The sequence below is a fragment of the Maniola jurtina genome, chromosome 3 (assembly GCF_905333055.1).
Source record: "Maniola jurtina chromosome 3, ilManJurt1.1, whole genome shotgun sequence".
Lineage (NCBI taxonomy): Eukaryota > Metazoa > Arthropoda > Insecta > Lepidoptera > Nymphalidae > Maniola > Maniola jurtina.
Window position 1 is genome coordinate 15,015,906 of NC_060031.1, and position 17,971 is coordinate 15,033,876.

Below are 17,971 nucleotides of genomic sequence, written 5' to 3' on the forward strand. Positions count from 1 at the left end.
AACGAGATTAGTTAGGAATAGGGGTGGCACTGTTTATCAACAAGAACAGTACAGTCTCTTGAATAGAAAAGAAGGCAAAACGAGTACCAACAGATAGAATAGACGCACTACTTGTAATGCACATTCAGTTTGATTTCACTAAAAGAATTTCATAAAATGAAAGTCAAATAAAAATCAAAAGCTAAGCTTATTTCTATTGACTTCCCAGTTCCTCTTCATTTATTTTATCAATCTCAATAAAAAAATATGCAGAAAGGCAACAAGACAAAGTCATTAAAATAAAATCGAAAGCTAAATGAGCCAACCGGGATAATCTCGCTATGAGCTTATCGTTCAACGACTTTTTGTTTCACAACAAAATGCTCGTGGTGATCGAACTTTTCCGGGCGACATGACGATAGTCTGCTTTGAGGCTTACCGACCGCACCGCGGACATTGAACTGGGGTATACAAAAGGCGCTAATTAAAAATTGCGCCCAAAATTTGGCTTCGAACCGCACGCAAGCCGTCTACTCGAATTATCGTCACATTGTTCTATATGGAGCTTTCTGATTGATAAAGGCTTGCAACAAACATTACGCGTGACAATAACATGTTCATCGTCGCTCCTAGAAGTTTTTTGAAGTGAAAACTTCTTTAGGCGCTTTGAGCGATTTAAGATGGGAAAAAACTAAAACTTCAAAGTTGCGTCACCGACATGCTAATGTCATGGCTCAAAGTGCCGCGGCCGATAGATGTAAAAACTTAAGTAATGTTCTTAATGGTTTCGATTGGTTGGGTGGAACTTCTTAATGGTTTCAATTTATTACCTCATAATTTTAATTTAAATGATACTACAATTAATTTGAAAATAAAAAAAAAACCACTATTTGTTTAAAATCAGTGCAGTGACATCCGGCTGTGCAATTACCGTCGCGCCGCGCCGCGCTATCGTTGCAAGTTCTGTGTGCCTCGAGCTTTAAAATCAATATTTTTTTAGCTTATGAGGGCATACATTTGTCACAGCGTTCCATTTTAGTTTGCATGTAAAGCAAAATGTAAATAAGGGTCAGTAGTTTTAATTCATGTCCAATTGTTTTATTTTAATTATATACATATTATGATATACCAATAACAAACGACAAGTAAAAAAGGTAGGTGCCTAACTACTTCACATTTAAAAAAAAATTATGAAGCCATATCTTCCGTATCCATATCGATTTAAGTTTTAAAAGATCCCGTGGGAACTCTTCGATTTTCTGAGATAAAAAGTAAGCTTATATCCAAATGCAAATTATCTCTGTCCTCGTCAAAACTGAAAGGTACCTAACAGTCTTTCGCCTTTATAATATTAGTTTAAGTATTTTCTTGACATTGATTACAAATTATTTTAATGCTAATTTAAAATTACTTATAATTTTTTTGTAATAATTTTTAATTAATTATTCTCTTGAATCATTTAGGTACCTACATGGTTAACAAAAGAATTTGCTAATTTGATATTTAATTTGATAAGTGCTTAGCTCCACACAAATTAACACGTGACGTTCGAGTTACATTTGTAGCTACATACCTACTTGCATAAGTATATTTATGTTGTAAGCTGTAATTCGAGCTGTGAAGCTGTACAAGATAATATACAACTATACATGTATCTTGACAGGTGTAGATATCATTACTTATAAATAAATAAATGCGAAAGGATGTTTGTTTGTATTATATTAGTTGGTTTGTCTTTTAATAACGCAGCAACGGATCAACGTGATTTTTTGCATGGATGCATTGCATGGATAAGCAATTATATTAAAATAATTTAAGGCTTTAGGCGTGGTGGGCTACTTTTATTCCGAGAAATCCGGAATAAAAATATATGTATCATTATAATGATATCCGCAAATTGATACGTGGATTTAGGTAAAATCTTTAAAAAAAAAACCGTGGGAGCTCTGCTTTTCCGGAACAAAAAGTAGCCTATGGCCGTCTACTACGGGATGCAAGTTATCTCTTTAGTCTGCATCAAAACTGGTTAATCAAATGGGTCAAGAAAAGATAGCCCACAGATACACATTCGCATTTATAATATTAGTAGGTAGCTATGGTTGTTGTAGGAACCCTGGATCGCTGCATGTAATCTTTCATGGCTCATTACTACAATGAAACACTGAAGGATCCCAGACTCTACTTACAAGATGCCGAGTAAGAGAGTAAAACATAAAACGCGAGACATCCGCACCCCGAGCAAGGGTGAAGGGTATATAGGGCTCAGGTAGGCAGTAGTCTTCGCTAAGGAAAGCTAACGGTAAAGTGTGAAGCCAGGCGCCGCGGTCAACGAACCTTCGCGAGTATGTATATCTAGAATTTGGAGGATTTGCCCCAGTTTTTTCTCTTTGACTGTGTATTGCGTAATACGCTGTGATGTGACTTAGAACAATTACCACGATTGCGGATATTATTGTAGTTTTTAGGGTTCCGTACTTCAAAATGAAAAAAAGGAAACCTTATAGGATCACTTCGTTGTCTGCCTGTCTGTCTGCCGTGTCTGTCAAGAAACCTATAAGTTATTTCCCATTGACCTAGAATCATGTTTGGCAGGTAGGTAGGCTAGCATAAGTAAAGGAAAACATTCGAAAACCGTGAATTTGTGGTTTTTTTTTTTTTCAAAAAAATGTGTTCATGAACAAATAATAATAATAGTATATTAAATTTTCAAAGTAAGATAACTTTACCAAGTGGGGTATCATAATATGAAAGGGCTATATACCTGTACATTTCAAGACAGAATTTTAAGTACATATAATAATAGTTTTTGATTTGTGGAAAATGTAGAGAAAATAGCTGAGTACGAAACCCTCGGTGCGCAAGTCTGACTCGCACTTGGTCGGTTTTTTTTCACGTATCAGCGCGATCGCGGCGTGTATGTAGTAGGTACCTACTTGCATTCTTTACACACTCGCGATTAGCTTAATCGCATGTAGCTACCTAGTTAAGTAGTTATACCTACTTATTTAAAATTTAAATTACGTTAGTTTTATCCATTCAAGTTAATGATACAAATGTAACAGTGTGCTCGTCTGTTACTTTTTCACGGCCTATCCGTTTAACCATTTTGATTTCAGAGACAGATATGGGCTACTTTTTGTTCCGGAAAATCAAAGAGTACGGGATTGAAAAACCTAATTACACGCGGACGAAGTCGCGGGCATCCGCTAGTAACTAACGGGAACTTAGTTAAAATGTCCAATATGTTTCGTCAAATGACATAATGATTATAAAATTATTATCAACATTTATTTAGTTCATTAATTACTTAAATTTTATCATCCTCCAGGTCTTTTATCCATGCAAAAAATGTGTCGATCAGTCATCATCAGCGTTCAGTACGCAGTCCTACAATGCATTTTCAGCGCGCATTGAGTGTGTTTGGTGCTTAAAACTAAAAGTGCACCTACATAATCACAGGGACCTACATCCACTGACATAATACGGATCCCGATGGAAGGGTTGCCAGCATGGCGAAAACAAAGCTGCCTATATCGCACGAAAGCTTTTACGAATATAAAGGACTGAGGGTCGGATTTTTACCTATATGTTGGAAAAAAGACAATAACGAGCCTTAAATAAGGCAACTCGCACGAAACGGCTCATATAATAAAAATTAAATTAAAAATTTAAAAAACCCCCGACACATAAACCTCTAAAAAGTAAAAAAATAATAGGTAAATATGTATGGGCCCTTTAAGAATAGTATAAATAGTAAAGTTTTATCCAAGCGCTCGTTGCGCCAGGGGACCGCTACCTATGATAAACTATGAAAGTTATCTGTTGTAGAAAGAATAGTCTTTAGCGGTCCCCCGACGCAACGAGCGCTTGGATAAAACTTTACTATTTATACTATTCTTAAAGGGCCCATACATATTTACCTATTATTTTTTTACTTTTTAGAGGTTTATGTGTCGGGGGTTTTTTAAATTTTTAATTTAATTTTTATTTCACGCTTTTTAAACTTTATTCATAAATTACCGTTTATTTGTGCCATTCTAAAACCCAATTTCTATAATAATATAAATCCAATAAGGCAGCTAATATCTCTTCAAAAGTAACATCAATGTTATGTTAATTATACGTTCCATGAAATATTTTTGACCGAACATCACTAAATCAAGAATTATCTGAATGACTCACATAGTTTAACACGACCAAAACGAAATATCTGTTTCTAACATGTCGTTGCTTTAAAAATGTACCCATTTTACGTAGTCGTATAATAGTTCGCTTTTCAAGATATACCTACGATTAAATTGAAATCGACTTTCACCCGATGAAATAAGGAATAAAGTGGCTTGTATTTCATTTTGTTTGTTAATACATGTCAAATTTTTATTTGACATAACTTTCAAAAACCGGTCAAGTACGAGTCTGCCTCACACATGAAGAGTTCCGTACAAGTTTTTTTTTTATGTAATGACAATTCAGTTGTCGGATTTTTCTCTTTACTTGGGCCACAGGAGTAGAGTGCTTGGGCTATAAGATATTGCTACCTGCCTTTCATGATTCTACGTAAACGGGAAGTACCCAATTTATAAGTTTTGATTCTCTTGAAAGATGACACACAGACAGACAACGAAGTGGTGAAGGAAAACACCGTCAGGAAACCTGCATGCTTGAGAGTTGGCCATAATGCTCCCTCAAAGGTGCGTGAGGTGTGCCAATACGTGCTTGGCCAGTGTGGTAGCTTCTCATTCTGAGAGGAGACTTGTGCTCAGTAGTGAGCCGGCGATGGGTTGATCCTGATGATGATGAATTTTAAACGTATTTTGTCAAAGTAAATAAGCTGAGTTCAAGCAGATAAAATAAAAAGAAGGTGCGCCTAATGCATCATCCAAACCTGCGCGACAAAGCGACTACGATGCGGGAACCTCAGCCGCGCGGAGGGTCATCGCCTCCTACGATATTTATTGGTGCCATGCACACCTACGCGACTACAACAGTCGAGGCTACCTACAACATCTTTTTTTTCTACAGATACCTACTGAACCCTAAAAATAGTTTGACTATGGTTTGGGTTTGGGTTGATTGTTCGTGGCCTTTGGTTGACTGTTGGATATTATAATTGAATTGATGTTTTCTCGTTTAACTTTGATTATAATATTTTATAAATTAGAAACTCCGCGCCTACGATCCAAAGTATCGGAGTTTTCCAAAACATTATTTTCAAATAAATAATTATGTATCTAGGCAACGTCCATCTTGACAACTTGACATTTGCCAATTGACATAATATTATGAACCTCTGTTACAATAGTGAAAGATCCCAGGGCCACCAGCCGTCACGTATTTTCTGACAAACGAAATGTGGACGATTGAGTAGTGTTACTATGTACTAAGAACGCATGCCTACAGACCTGCTAGCTTGCTTAGACGGCCAATTTTCAGGTATCAGGTAATCAAGGTACATAAAAACATTACTTACCTCACGTAAATTCTCCATTTTTTTTAATTTTTAGCAGATTTTTTTTAATATTAATAATTAATTGACATAAGTAAACTATAAGAGAGTGAGAGAGAAGTCAATATATCCTAATACATGTCTTACTCAGTCTCATGCGCGTAGATAATGATGCCCTCGCGCTCAAACCCACAGAGGCATTAAAACTGAATTTAGGGGATGATTGGCCCTCTGGATCGGTCTGTCTTCTTGTAAAAGGTTTTAAAATAGTTGTCTGGTGGACATATATAAAAATGGAGCATCAGAATTTACGTGCAGTTAAGTAATTACTTATTTTGGGAGCTTTAAAGCGTCTGCAAAGCAATACGGCCGACGCGGTAAGTGTCTGGGAGTATTGGTGACATATTTTTAAGGATATTGCCTAAAATATACGTAAAAATCAATTTGGCGAATTTACGTGAGGTAAGTAATGTTTTTATGTACCTTGATTATCAGATACCTGAAAATTGGCCGTCTAAGCAAGCTAGCATGTAGGCTAGGCATGCTTTCTTAGTACTTACTAACACTACTCAATCGTACATATTTCCTGTGTCAGAAAATACGTAACCTCTGGTGGTCCTGGGATAAAAGTAATAAGAAAACCAGAAAAGAGCTGATAACTTCCAAACGGCTGAACCAATTTTTTTGGATTATAGCTAAGAACACTCTCGATCAAGCCACCTTTCAAACAAAAAAAACTAAATTAAAATCGGTTCATTCGTTTAGGCGCTACGAGGCCACAGACAGATACACAGATACACAGATACACAGACACACAGATACACAGATACACAGATACACAGATACACACGTCAAACTTATAACACCCCTCTTTTTGGGTCGGGGGTTAAAAAGCGGCCAAGTGCTAGTCGGACTCTCATCCAACGGGTTTCGTAGGTACATAATACAACAAGGTATACCTAACACTTAATTTTTTTTCAATTTACATGGCGACCATTTTGAATGTTTGACTATTTTTTTGTTCTTATAGCGGGAATAGAAATACACACATAATACAGAAATACACACGCACAAACACACACACACACACACGCACGCACGCCCGCCCGCCCGCACGCACGCACGCTCGCACGCACGCACGCACGCACGCACGCACGCACGCACGCACACACAAACACACACACACACACACACACACACACACACACACACGCACACACACACACACACACACACACACACACACACACACACACATTCTGTGAAAATTTCAACTCCTATTACGGTTCACGAGATACAGTACGCACTATAAAACACCGGTTTCCGTTTTTCCTTCAAATCTAGAGTCAATAGACATCTTCTAGCGCGTTCTCTCATGGGGAATATTTGTCGACAAGCGTAAGCCTATCCAGCACAAAACAAGGAGCCTACCTATCTACCTACATTATTACAAGGCCCTACTTCCACTGTGACATAATACGGATCCCGATTGAAGGGTTGCCAGCACGGCGTACACAAAGCGAGCTGCATGCGAAAGCTTTTACGAACAAAGGATTGAGGGAGTATTTCCCTATAGTGTGTATTAACATGACGAAAATGTAAGTAAAAGGTATGGAAGTGCAAATTAAACACTAATCAAAACTAAGACTATACTCGATTTGGGGCATAAAGTGCATAAGGAAATACGATGATTTTTCCTTTATAACATCGGACATGTAAAGTTACGTATTCAGTTAGAAGAACATCGTTTAAGTTAGCTGAAATGTCAATTACATGACACGGCCATGTCTGTCACAGAACCAGCAGCCGATGGGGCAGATCTATTCTGAGGACACCACGTACCGATAAACGCAGTGACCTCCAGTCCGCTAGATCGACAACCAGAAGAAGATGTCGCAGGACAGGTTGGTGGCGCGCTCTTGATTTTTTTTGTGTCCAGCAATGGACGCATACAGACTGATGGATTGGATTTACATATTTTGAAGATCTGGTTGCGAAGGATAGGTAATAATAAATGCATATCAAAATCGGTTTGGTATAATAAATTAGTCTTGTTGAAATACCGGGAACTCGCCAAGATTTCATTTCAGGATATAAAAGCAAGCCGTAAAATGCAGTGACGGCCGTCACAAATAAAAGCATCATCCCGTGAGGTGTGCGAGTACCTATTTATAGGACGTCCTTTGCTTAAGGCCAAGCGGAAAGGCCGCATGATATTCTAACAATTTCTATTTAAATACCTACTTTTTAATACGCATTTTGATTAAATTTATTAATTTAAATTTTTATAGTTGTGTACGTTTTAAGCGATCATGTTGCCTTAACGGTGAAGGAAAAACATCGTCAGGAAACCTGCATGCCTAAGAGTTCTCCAAGTTCTCAAGGCCAGCGGGTTAAACTATGGCCTAAGCCCTTCTCATTCTGAAGACCATGTGGTTAATAGTTATTAGGCTGGCGATTGGGTGAAATGACGATATTACAATAGTTAAACCTTACATTAAAGTAAGTATAACAATTTTAAGTCATGCTCTATTTGGTAAACGGTTAATTTTAATTACTTTACTTAAAAACAATGTCTTTCAATGGGTATTTAAAATAACGTGATCACGGAGTAAGTGACATCAAACCATTTAACAGCTTTGTCGTGATAATGGAACAGAAAATCATTATTTTTCCTGTTAAATATACCTACTAGGTGTATATATCAGAAGTAGGATAATCTTAAAGATGTAAGTTTCCTTAAATTGTGTTCATTACTATGAATGATATAACGGGAATTTCAACTCTGATTTGTAAAAGGCATCGTTATGCAAAATAACCGTAAAATGATCTCATGGAAAATTACATTGTGTCGAACTACGAGGGGGTTTACAGAATCGTAAATAATACTTAATCAATATATTTTAACTGTTTCTAACAGGAACTTCATTCACGCAGTCATCACGCATTCTAACACTTTAATGTCTGTGTTTTTATTTAGTCCAATTTGTTTAAAAACCCGGTCAAGTGCGAGTCGGACTCGCTTGGTTCCATACCATTTTTTGTGTTTTCAGTACGCACAAATTCATCACGGTTTTCGGATTTTCCTTTACTTGTGCTATAATTTCATGATTCTAGGTCAAGGGGAAGTACCTTATAGGTTTCTTTACAGACACGACAGACAGACAGGCAACAAAGTAATCCTATAAGGGTTCCGTTATTCCTTTTGAGATTCGAAACCCCAAAAACTGCCTTATCCTTTCCAAGTTAGCCTGCTTCCACCTTACACTGCGCGTCATCGTTTACCACCACGTGAGATCGCTTTTTTTCATTACAGAAAAAAAAGAAGGAAATATAAACAGTTCTCAGAAACCAAGCTCAGATATAGAAACCACTAGCAGCGAATTGTCAATTGTAACAGAATAAAGACAGTAAATAGAGCAATAACTAGCGAGCGTTTGTATACAAAACGAAGTTTACGAATACATCGAGTGCAATCTTTGACAGTGATCTCAGACAAAACGAGTTCGTAACTTTGCAACCGCACCAGTTGGCGAAAGCAGCAGAGCAGGGTGGACTAAAATAAAATGAAACGAATTCAGAATCAAGCACAGATAATTCTGGTTGTAATCAATTTGGTTACTTATGCTGTAATCTCTAAACTAAACTAAAATGATGTGTCTAACTAAATATTATTAGTATTTCTATCCCTTTCATAATGTTCCTTGCGGAAAATGATAGCACTAGATTTGGTTCTGTCAATTTAGAGATTGTGTACAACAGGAGCTCGATTACGGTAAAAAGACAGTGTGACGATCGCAATCACCTCTGATTGCCCGAAACTCACTATTGGCTACAATACATTAATGCAACAAGGATACCATAAATTCAACCAATCAAAACAATTGCGATTGTAATAATGATTGATGCAGGTTTTCCGAAATCGACCTATACAGTCTACAGAGTTCTTTGGTATACAAAGACTAGTTTAGCCATGGAACAACGATTGTCAGTCAGTTACTACTGGAATGTCAGTATCCATAGTTAGTAAACAAAACGAATTCTCGATGAATCCATCGAGTGCAATCTTCGACACTGATCGCAGATAGAAACGAGTTCGCAACTCGGCGTCTCGGCGCACAGCAAGTGGGGGGAGACAACTAACTGAGGACTAGGGGGGACGAGTGAAAGCGTTTTAAATTTAATCGCATGCCCTCAGTCTGACGCGGCAGCCGGCCGAGTTTCCGAGTTATATCGAGAGGCCCTTGTTTACGCATAATACCTAATTGCGCAACATTGACCTACAGAGACAATCTTACAAAACGCCTTTGCACCAAGGTCTAAAACATATTGTTGTATTCTACAGTTTTTGTTTACACCAGAAACTAGTTGAACAGTAAATAGGTACTTGATCCTACAAAACTTGTAATATGAAATGTTAGTTTATGCCCGCGACTTCGTCCGCATGGAATACACAAATTTCAAGCTGCTATTTCACTCTCTTAGGGGTTGAATTTTTACTTTCTTATCGGATATCTGCGCCATAATCACTCTCTACATGCCACAGCCCGATCCGTCCAGTGGTTTGAGCTATACATTGATAGATCAGTCAGTCAGTTAGCTTTTCCTTTTATAATATAACTAGCTGATGCCCGCAGCTTCGCCCGCGTGGATTGGTCAGATCCCCTGCAGCATCAGGATTGAGGAGTTAGACTCCAAATTTTTTATGAAACAATGTCGCGAAGTTCCTCTATCGATTAAAAAAGAAATGACGCAAATCGGTTCAGAAATCTCGGAGATTTCGGTGTACATAGGTAGAAAAACACAACTCCCTTTTTGAAAGTCGGTTAAAAAAGTAGCCTATGTTACTCCCTGGTCAATTCTCTACTTGTCTGTGAAAACCCCGTCAAAATCGGTCCAGCCGTTCCGAAGATTAGCCTTTTCAAACAAACAGACAGACAGACAGACAAAAATTTTAAAAACGTGTGATTCAGTGTTGGTATCGTTCAAATAACCATATGAGCTTAATATGAGGTAGTTATTTCGAAATTACAGACGGACACTCCAATTTTATTTATTAGTATAGATAGATTTAGTTGGGTCTATTGTACTTGTCAACAACTTCCCTGACACAGTGGTTAACGCTGTGTTTTCAAGTGTGTTCAATTCCTGGCAGAAGCAAATTTTTACCTTGAATTGGCTCCAGTCTGGTCTGCTGGCAGACTTCGGCTGGGGCTAGTTACCCTACTTACAAAGTCTTGCCGCCAAGCGATTTAGTTTTCTGATATTAATACCGTTTAGTATATAGGGGTTGGATTTAATGTACACTGCCATATCCCTATGTTCTAGGTGAGCCCACTTCCATCTTAGACTACATCTTAACTTACCACCAATGAGACCGCAGTCAGGAGCTAAGTTAGATTTTAACTAGTTTGATCTGGTTCGTGGTTTTTTCTGTAGCTGTTTAAAGGTCCAGGGTTCGATTCCAATTTTGGAATTTAAAAGCTTCAAATTACTTCAAAGGTCTGGAGGACGATTCTCTTCTTCTAGGCAAGCGCGCTACAATCTACATACACATCATCATTGCTTTTCGCTTGACTTTGTCGTGAAGTGCAAGCCTATCTCTCAATAACAAGTGTAAATTAAAAATTTATAACACCCCCGACGATCCAAAGTATTTGAGTTTTCCAAAACATCATTTTCAAATAAATAATTATGTATTTAGGCAACGTCCATCTTGACAGCTTGACATTTGTCTATTGACATAATATTATGAACCTAACGGTTATCTGACCTTCTTTTCTACAAGAAAACTAGAAAAGAGCTGATAACTCTTAAACGGCTGAACCAATTTTTTTAGATCATAGCTAAGAACACTCTCGATCAAGCCACCTTTCAAACAAAAAAAAACTAAATTAAAATCGGTTCATTCGTTTAGGCGCTACGATGCCACAGACAGATACACAGATATAGTTCTTGCAATTCACGAAGGCGAGTGAACTTTACTTGTGGTTACGTCGTATACACGGGCATTGCGTAAGTGTGCGTGCATGTCGGACCAATCAGTCGCGAGCAAACGCACACATTTAAACATTTAATGTAAGGTACCTTACTAATACCGATACGACATACGACTTCAACACAATCATGAGCCACTCGCCTTCGTGAATTGCATTAACTGTACACAGATACACAGACACACAGATACACAGATACACACGTCAAACTTATAACACCCCTCTTTTTGGGTCGGGGGTTAAAAAGAGGTTTCTCTGACGTGACTAGTAACAAGTAAATAACCATTTACTTTGAAATATAAGTTGAATACAATCTTTGTTAATAAAAATCAAGTTAGTTATAAGTAGTTACAATTACTTATGGCTATGGCTGTAGCCTCCGGTACGCAAATGTATTGTTCGCTGTTTACTGCAATGAGGTCAATTTCAAACTGATACGTGACAAAAAGTTAAATACAAATCTAGCACAATGGTTTACTATTCAAACTTTTATTTTTACAACTTCGATCTAATGTTCTAGCTTCTTAGTAATTATGTTCATTAATTACAACAAGTAGGTACATACATGCAGCAGTTTTAATATTCTACAAAATAGGTAGATACGTTATTTTGTATAATTTATTTTACTTACTAAAACTCGTTTTCCGTGAGTACAGGGTCATCAATAAGGACCAAGGCGATAAGAATAAAATTTCTGCGTTAAAACTTTATTATTAAGTAAAATGCAATTTTCCTAAAAAGGAATAATTTTAAAGTACTGTAAATCGTAAAATATTATCGCATTTTTCAATCGCAATGCTGCATTATCATTTGTATGGATTGTTTTGTCGGATTATTTTCCAGCTTAATAATAAATATTGATAACTTTTAAAGGTAAACTAACCGACGAATCCCGATAGAAAAATTTCCATGCCAAATCTCAAGATTTTAGACTCATCGGTTTTCAAAGGATAAGTTGAAGACCTGGACAGGCTACTTTTTATTCCGGGAAATAGAAGAGTTCTCACGGGATTTTCGGAAATCTAAATCCACGCAAACGAAGTCGCAGACACCATCTCGTTGCTCATAAAACATAGGACTCCTTCCTAAATCCTAACCTTTAACTAAGAGCTTTTCACCTTTCCAAAAGTATACTTACGAGATTACTAAACAGTAAAGTGAGCATCATCAATCAATACCACAGCATCATCCAAGGCCCTTGACCCCGATCAGACACGTCCTTTTCCCTTACATGTCACGAGTAACACATACGGGGTCAAGGTGATGTTTGGATGGCTCTCGCGAGGAAAATACCTACTTTTTTGTGTTCGTTATGCAAACACTTTCTGTTTCAACGTCTCATTATATTTATATTTTTATGCTCTTTTCCCGTTTCGTTTATGGAGGTCGGTTCGTATGAGGCTTGGAAATAAATCGATATAAATAATCCGAAACGATATTATGAGACGTAAAAAGGTTGAATGCATATCGTTTATTTTTGCTTATAACTGTGATTTTTTTAAATCGACGCACGACAACTTAGTCCTTGACTGTGATTTCATACTGGTGGTACACCGTCGATTCATTAAAGCGAACTGATTTAATTACCTATTACTACTACCGCCTCACCGGCCTGCCCGCACACGATTTATGTGTATGGGGTACATAACGGTAGGACAGAGGTCTAAGCAAAGAAAGCGAGCCAGCAAGGACAACGAGTTGAGTTGTTGGCTACGGAGGGAGAATGAGTGTCGCTTCTTTATGTAGTAATAAGTTAATATTCTATGCTGCAGGTAAGTGACGACGCCATGTCAGAAGAAAGCTGGCTCTTGAAGGGTTATGGTAGTTTTATTAAACCTATAACCCTTATATAATATTAATACAATGCCACAATAAAACTATTTCAGTAAAGTGCAATTCCATCTGGTTCTACATCAGCACTAACCATTAAGGTGAGGTTGCAATCAAGCGCAAATATGTCGCCAATAAATCAATCATTTCCTACTCCTAAGTAGTAGCGACTAGAAAATGATTGATCTGTCGAAGAGGTTTCTATGTATTCTGGTCATATTAAGAACCGTTACTTCTATGTATGGAACCGCAAAGGGAAGTGGCTGATCGCTAAGTGATCACAATTATAAAGATAGAAATTTTCTAGATAACTACATTGGGTATTAGAAACAGTTGTTGATAATTGTTTAGAGGCGACTCACAATTAATGCGGTACATTAGATGAGAGAGAGTGCTACTTAAAGCCTGTCCGGTCTGTACGTCAAGCATCAAGGCAACCCTGCTGGCCAATTTTTGAAGCAAATGTAGAAGATAAAATCAAACTCAATGAAAAAAATAATGTAGACAGTAGAAACGTTCTAGAATCAAAAATCTTCGGATTTCTGTAAAAATGTTTAGTTTTAAAGCTACACGGACGCGAAGAATTTCATACTAATTTTTATTTGTGTTGTTTGAATGGAGCGCGTTACGAATAAACTCACTCCTCTTAAGAAGCAGATACAAATTTAGTGCTACAGATCGCCTTACTACATATTTGAATAATCCCGCCAACGTGCATTCTTTCTAATCCCACTTCTGATGTCATATACGCAAGATGAAAGAAATCTCATCGTTCGCTTTTCAAACATTATTCTTTTACTGTTTAGACGTGTCGAGTGACAATTACTGCGGCACGCTAGATTGGCGAGAGTGCCGGCTCAGTCGTGAGTCGCGGTCAGCGATATGTGGGTCAAGATAAGAGAGGAGTGCGCCTCTCCCTTGCGACGTCCGGCGCCTCGGCGTGCGCTAATAACCGTACCTATTCACTACATCGCATCGTGGCACGGTATAGGCCACGCACTTTACATGTTTTCTATTACAGGATAGGCTTGCGCTTGACGACAATCATGCCTTGAGGAAAGCAATAAGATCTAAGGTGGAGCGCGCTTTCCTAAAAGAGGCCTATTCTAGGCAGACGCGCTCCACTTTAGGTTGCTGCATCTTCACCTAGAGTCTATATATTTTAAAATTTATAAATTGACTAGCTGATACCCGCGACTTTGTTCGCGTGGATGTAGGTTTTTTAAAATTCCCGTGTGAACTCTTTGATTTTCCGGGATGAAAAGTAGCCTATGTGCTAATCCAGGGTATAATCTATCTCCATTCTAAATTTCAGCCCAATCCGTCCAGTTGTTTTTGCGTGAAGGAGTAACAAACATACACACGCACACACACACACACACACACACATACAAACTTTCGCCTTTATAATATTAGTGTGATTAATTCATATTTACTTAGTTGAATTCATTATAGATACTGATATAATAAAGAGCAAAGATAATGCATCGATAAATTCTGACTGAACCGATTTTAATATTTCTTTCACCATCAGAAAGCCACTTAATCCAAAAATATCTTAGACTATAAATTACATATGTACCGCGAATGAAGTCGCAGGCAAAAACTAGTAGAGTATAAAATCAAAACAATAGATATAATAAGGCATTGTAAATTCAATTCCTAAAATAACTAATGACGAGCTTAGCCTGCGGCTCCGATAGCGTACCAATTGGAATATTAAATAATGAGTGTGCCTCATAGACTCCATTGCGACACATCAAGTAAACGCTACTTGTACCTACCTACTGATTGAAACTAAGTGAACATTGTTCTAAACCCGAGGTGCCGTCTGAAAGAAAACGATAGTCTCATAAAACAATTTGGAGTGCCAGTCGCCCCTTCGCATCCCCTCGAATGGTATAATGCCTGTGGCCATTGAGTCCATTAACCTAGAGACATTCGTAAATTTTTGAAAAGCCGACCACAATAGGTTTACTTTTAGTTTGCTCGCTGTTTTTATTTGAAAAAAACCTCAGCAACAATTGACCTAAACAGATTACAAGATTAACAGAAGTTTATACGAGACGATGGGCATTCTCTTATCAATCACACTGATAACGTTCGCGCCGATATCAGGCCGTCTTATTGCCGGTGTGGTTTATTTATTGCTCGAGCTATGCTGATCAACTCACATAAACAAAATTCAGAAATCTTTTCTAAGAAATATCATAAAATATGCAACCCTTAATGAAAATATTTTAAATGCGAAAGTGGATTACACGCTGTGCTAAAAGATGTCAAAAGCTGTTTCATTTTCATGGCCCAACTGTTTAACCGATTTTGACAAATTTGGTACACAGGGATTGCTTGCATCCCCGAGATATAGGCTACTTTTATCCCGGGAAATCAAAAAGTTCCCACGGATTTTTAAAAATCGAAATCTAGAACAATTTACTTACTTTTATAATAATATGTATGTAGTTCTATGACTACTTCGGAACGTATTTTCTAGGATTCGGATCATATTAGTGTGTAACCGCCCTAAACGAATGAGTCTAAAAACTAATGATTTTCAGAAATTCCACCCGAACGAAGCCAGGGCGCGTCGGCAGTATACCATGTTAAATAAAAATCCTTCATGCCCTCAATAAAATGCACTTAAGCATTGTTGTATAAATTATGTTGATAGCAATGAGTCGGTATTCAGTATCGAGGTCGTCCTTGGTAACTAACGCAGATTGTGGGATGTGTCCTTCACCTAGATCCTGCCGTACCTACTACTTACCTACTTAGAAAAGAATCATGTTTCGCTCAAAACGATTGTTAAAATATGTTCTACGATATCCTATATGTATCTACAATTTTTTTAAATACCTACAATATATTTATTTTCCAATTACGGAACGAGACGAGAAAGAACAATAAACTTTTAGGGTAAGAAGTTATATGTTTGTGTATTTTAGTTAATTTTTTTCTCAAAAACAACTGTAGGTACTGATTTTGGGTCATCGTCATCATTACAACCCATTGCTGGCCCACTATTGAAAACGGTTACTCTTTGGTCTCCTTTCAGACTGAGGTCATTCTGAAAGGAGACGAAATGGAGGAGCATTTGAAGGTTAGGCGATAGTCCACCACGCTGACTAAGTGAACATTAACAGATTTCACTCATAGAGAACATTATAACTCTAAGATATGCGGGTTTCCTCGCGATGTTTTCCTTTACCGTTAAAACAAGTGATATTTAATTGCCTTAAATGCTCATAATAATTCCGTTACCATTTACAAATATAGACCTATCTATCGTTATTTTTTATAAAAATCACATTTATTTCCACACTCGTTAGGCTGTGGCAGTACGTAAAACGAGTAGCAAGTAGAGTTATATCAATTTGATAAGGATCGCCACCGCCGGGCTCGAACCTTGATACCGAGTGACGACGTGATAGTTTATCTGCGACAGATGAACACCGACATAACAAGTAGCTACAATTTAAATACGTGAACAATTAGTAAATGAGCTTTAAAATAATTACGCAATCAAACTATCAGTTGATAGGTTCTGCAGTCAGTTTTACCACAGTCACAACCGATAGCCGTCCACACTCCATACCACTTGCTGGACATAGATCTCCTTCTCATTCTGAGAGGAGACCCGTGTTGAGGATTTCAAAAGTGGGCCGGCGATGGGTTTATGATTCATGATGAACATAAAAGTTACTCGAATTCAAACTTTCAACTTCAAAGACGACCGTGGAAGTTACTAGTCACTTCAGTAACGTAAAACATAATTTTCGCACACGACAGATAGGTACTGATATGCATGACCACATAAGGTTACCGCGTCAGCTGATAACAGTTGTTTATCTACGCTCCTAGGTAATCAACGCTGACAGTGAACGTCAAGGCGTCGGAAAATTTGTATATGTTTTGTATATTCGAGTAGATTGTTAAGTAATGATGATATTGAATTACTTGTTATTCAGGTTGATTTAGGTGATTTGGTCTGATGATTGATACTGACAGATCTAATAAACAAATCATGCTATCTTTTCCCCCAAAGGAACTTTTAACACAGCCAATGTAGATTAAAGTTTAGCGTCCATTCAATTCTACCAAGTATTGTTATGAATGTAATTGTTTTTATTTGTTGTTCAATCATGCCACAAGGGAGCAACAAAAAACGTTCCGGCGTGATTTCTTGCATGAAAATAGTTCAAGACCTAGAGAATGTAACAGGTTAGTTTGTATACCAGGAAATTAACGAGCTCCCACGGGATTTTAATAAAGCTTAATGCAGGCGGACGAAGTGGCGGCCATCATCTAATTAGAATTTAGAACTACGAAAAATACGTATATTATTTACGTATAGGTTTGGCGAGAAATTCAATGATGACTGTAAAATCCATATGTGTTAAATTTTATGCTTTCATGCAAACTTCTCGTAAGTCTTTAATTAAGCGTGTTTAAATTACATGATGTATCCATCGTTCCAACTTAACTGAGCATGTTTTTTCTCTGAGAATGAGAAGGCTTTAAGGCCATAAGCCCACCACATGAGGAAGTGTGGCCAAGTGTGGAGTGGTAATATTTTTCTACCCACATTTAAATAACACTTATTTAAGGAGGTACTTATCTTCAAAATAATCACAGTTGAAGTTCACTTACTCGTGACACTCAAAAAACTACAATCCCCTTATCGACTTCCCCGATTACGAAATTACTCTGATACAGAAAG

The 17,971-nt window shown here is 37.5% G+C and overlaps 1 protein-coding gene and 1 long non-coding RNA gene across 4 annotated transcripts in view; one reads left to right on the plus strand and one right to left on the minus strand.

Annotated features, from left to right (window-relative positions):
* Positions 1–17,971, minus strand: part of LOC123881236 (mediator of RNA polymerase II transcription subunit 13) — a 118,697-nt gene that overhangs the window by 95,744 nt on the left and 4,982 nt on the right. The window lies entirely within an intron of this gene.
* Positions 8,110–11,493, plus strand: LOC123881260. Its single transcript, XR_006799443.1, has 3 exons — positions 8,110–8,122; positions 10,203–10,208; positions 11,372–11,493. It is a non-coding gene; the product is annotated as an uncharacterized LOC123881260 (long non-coding RNA).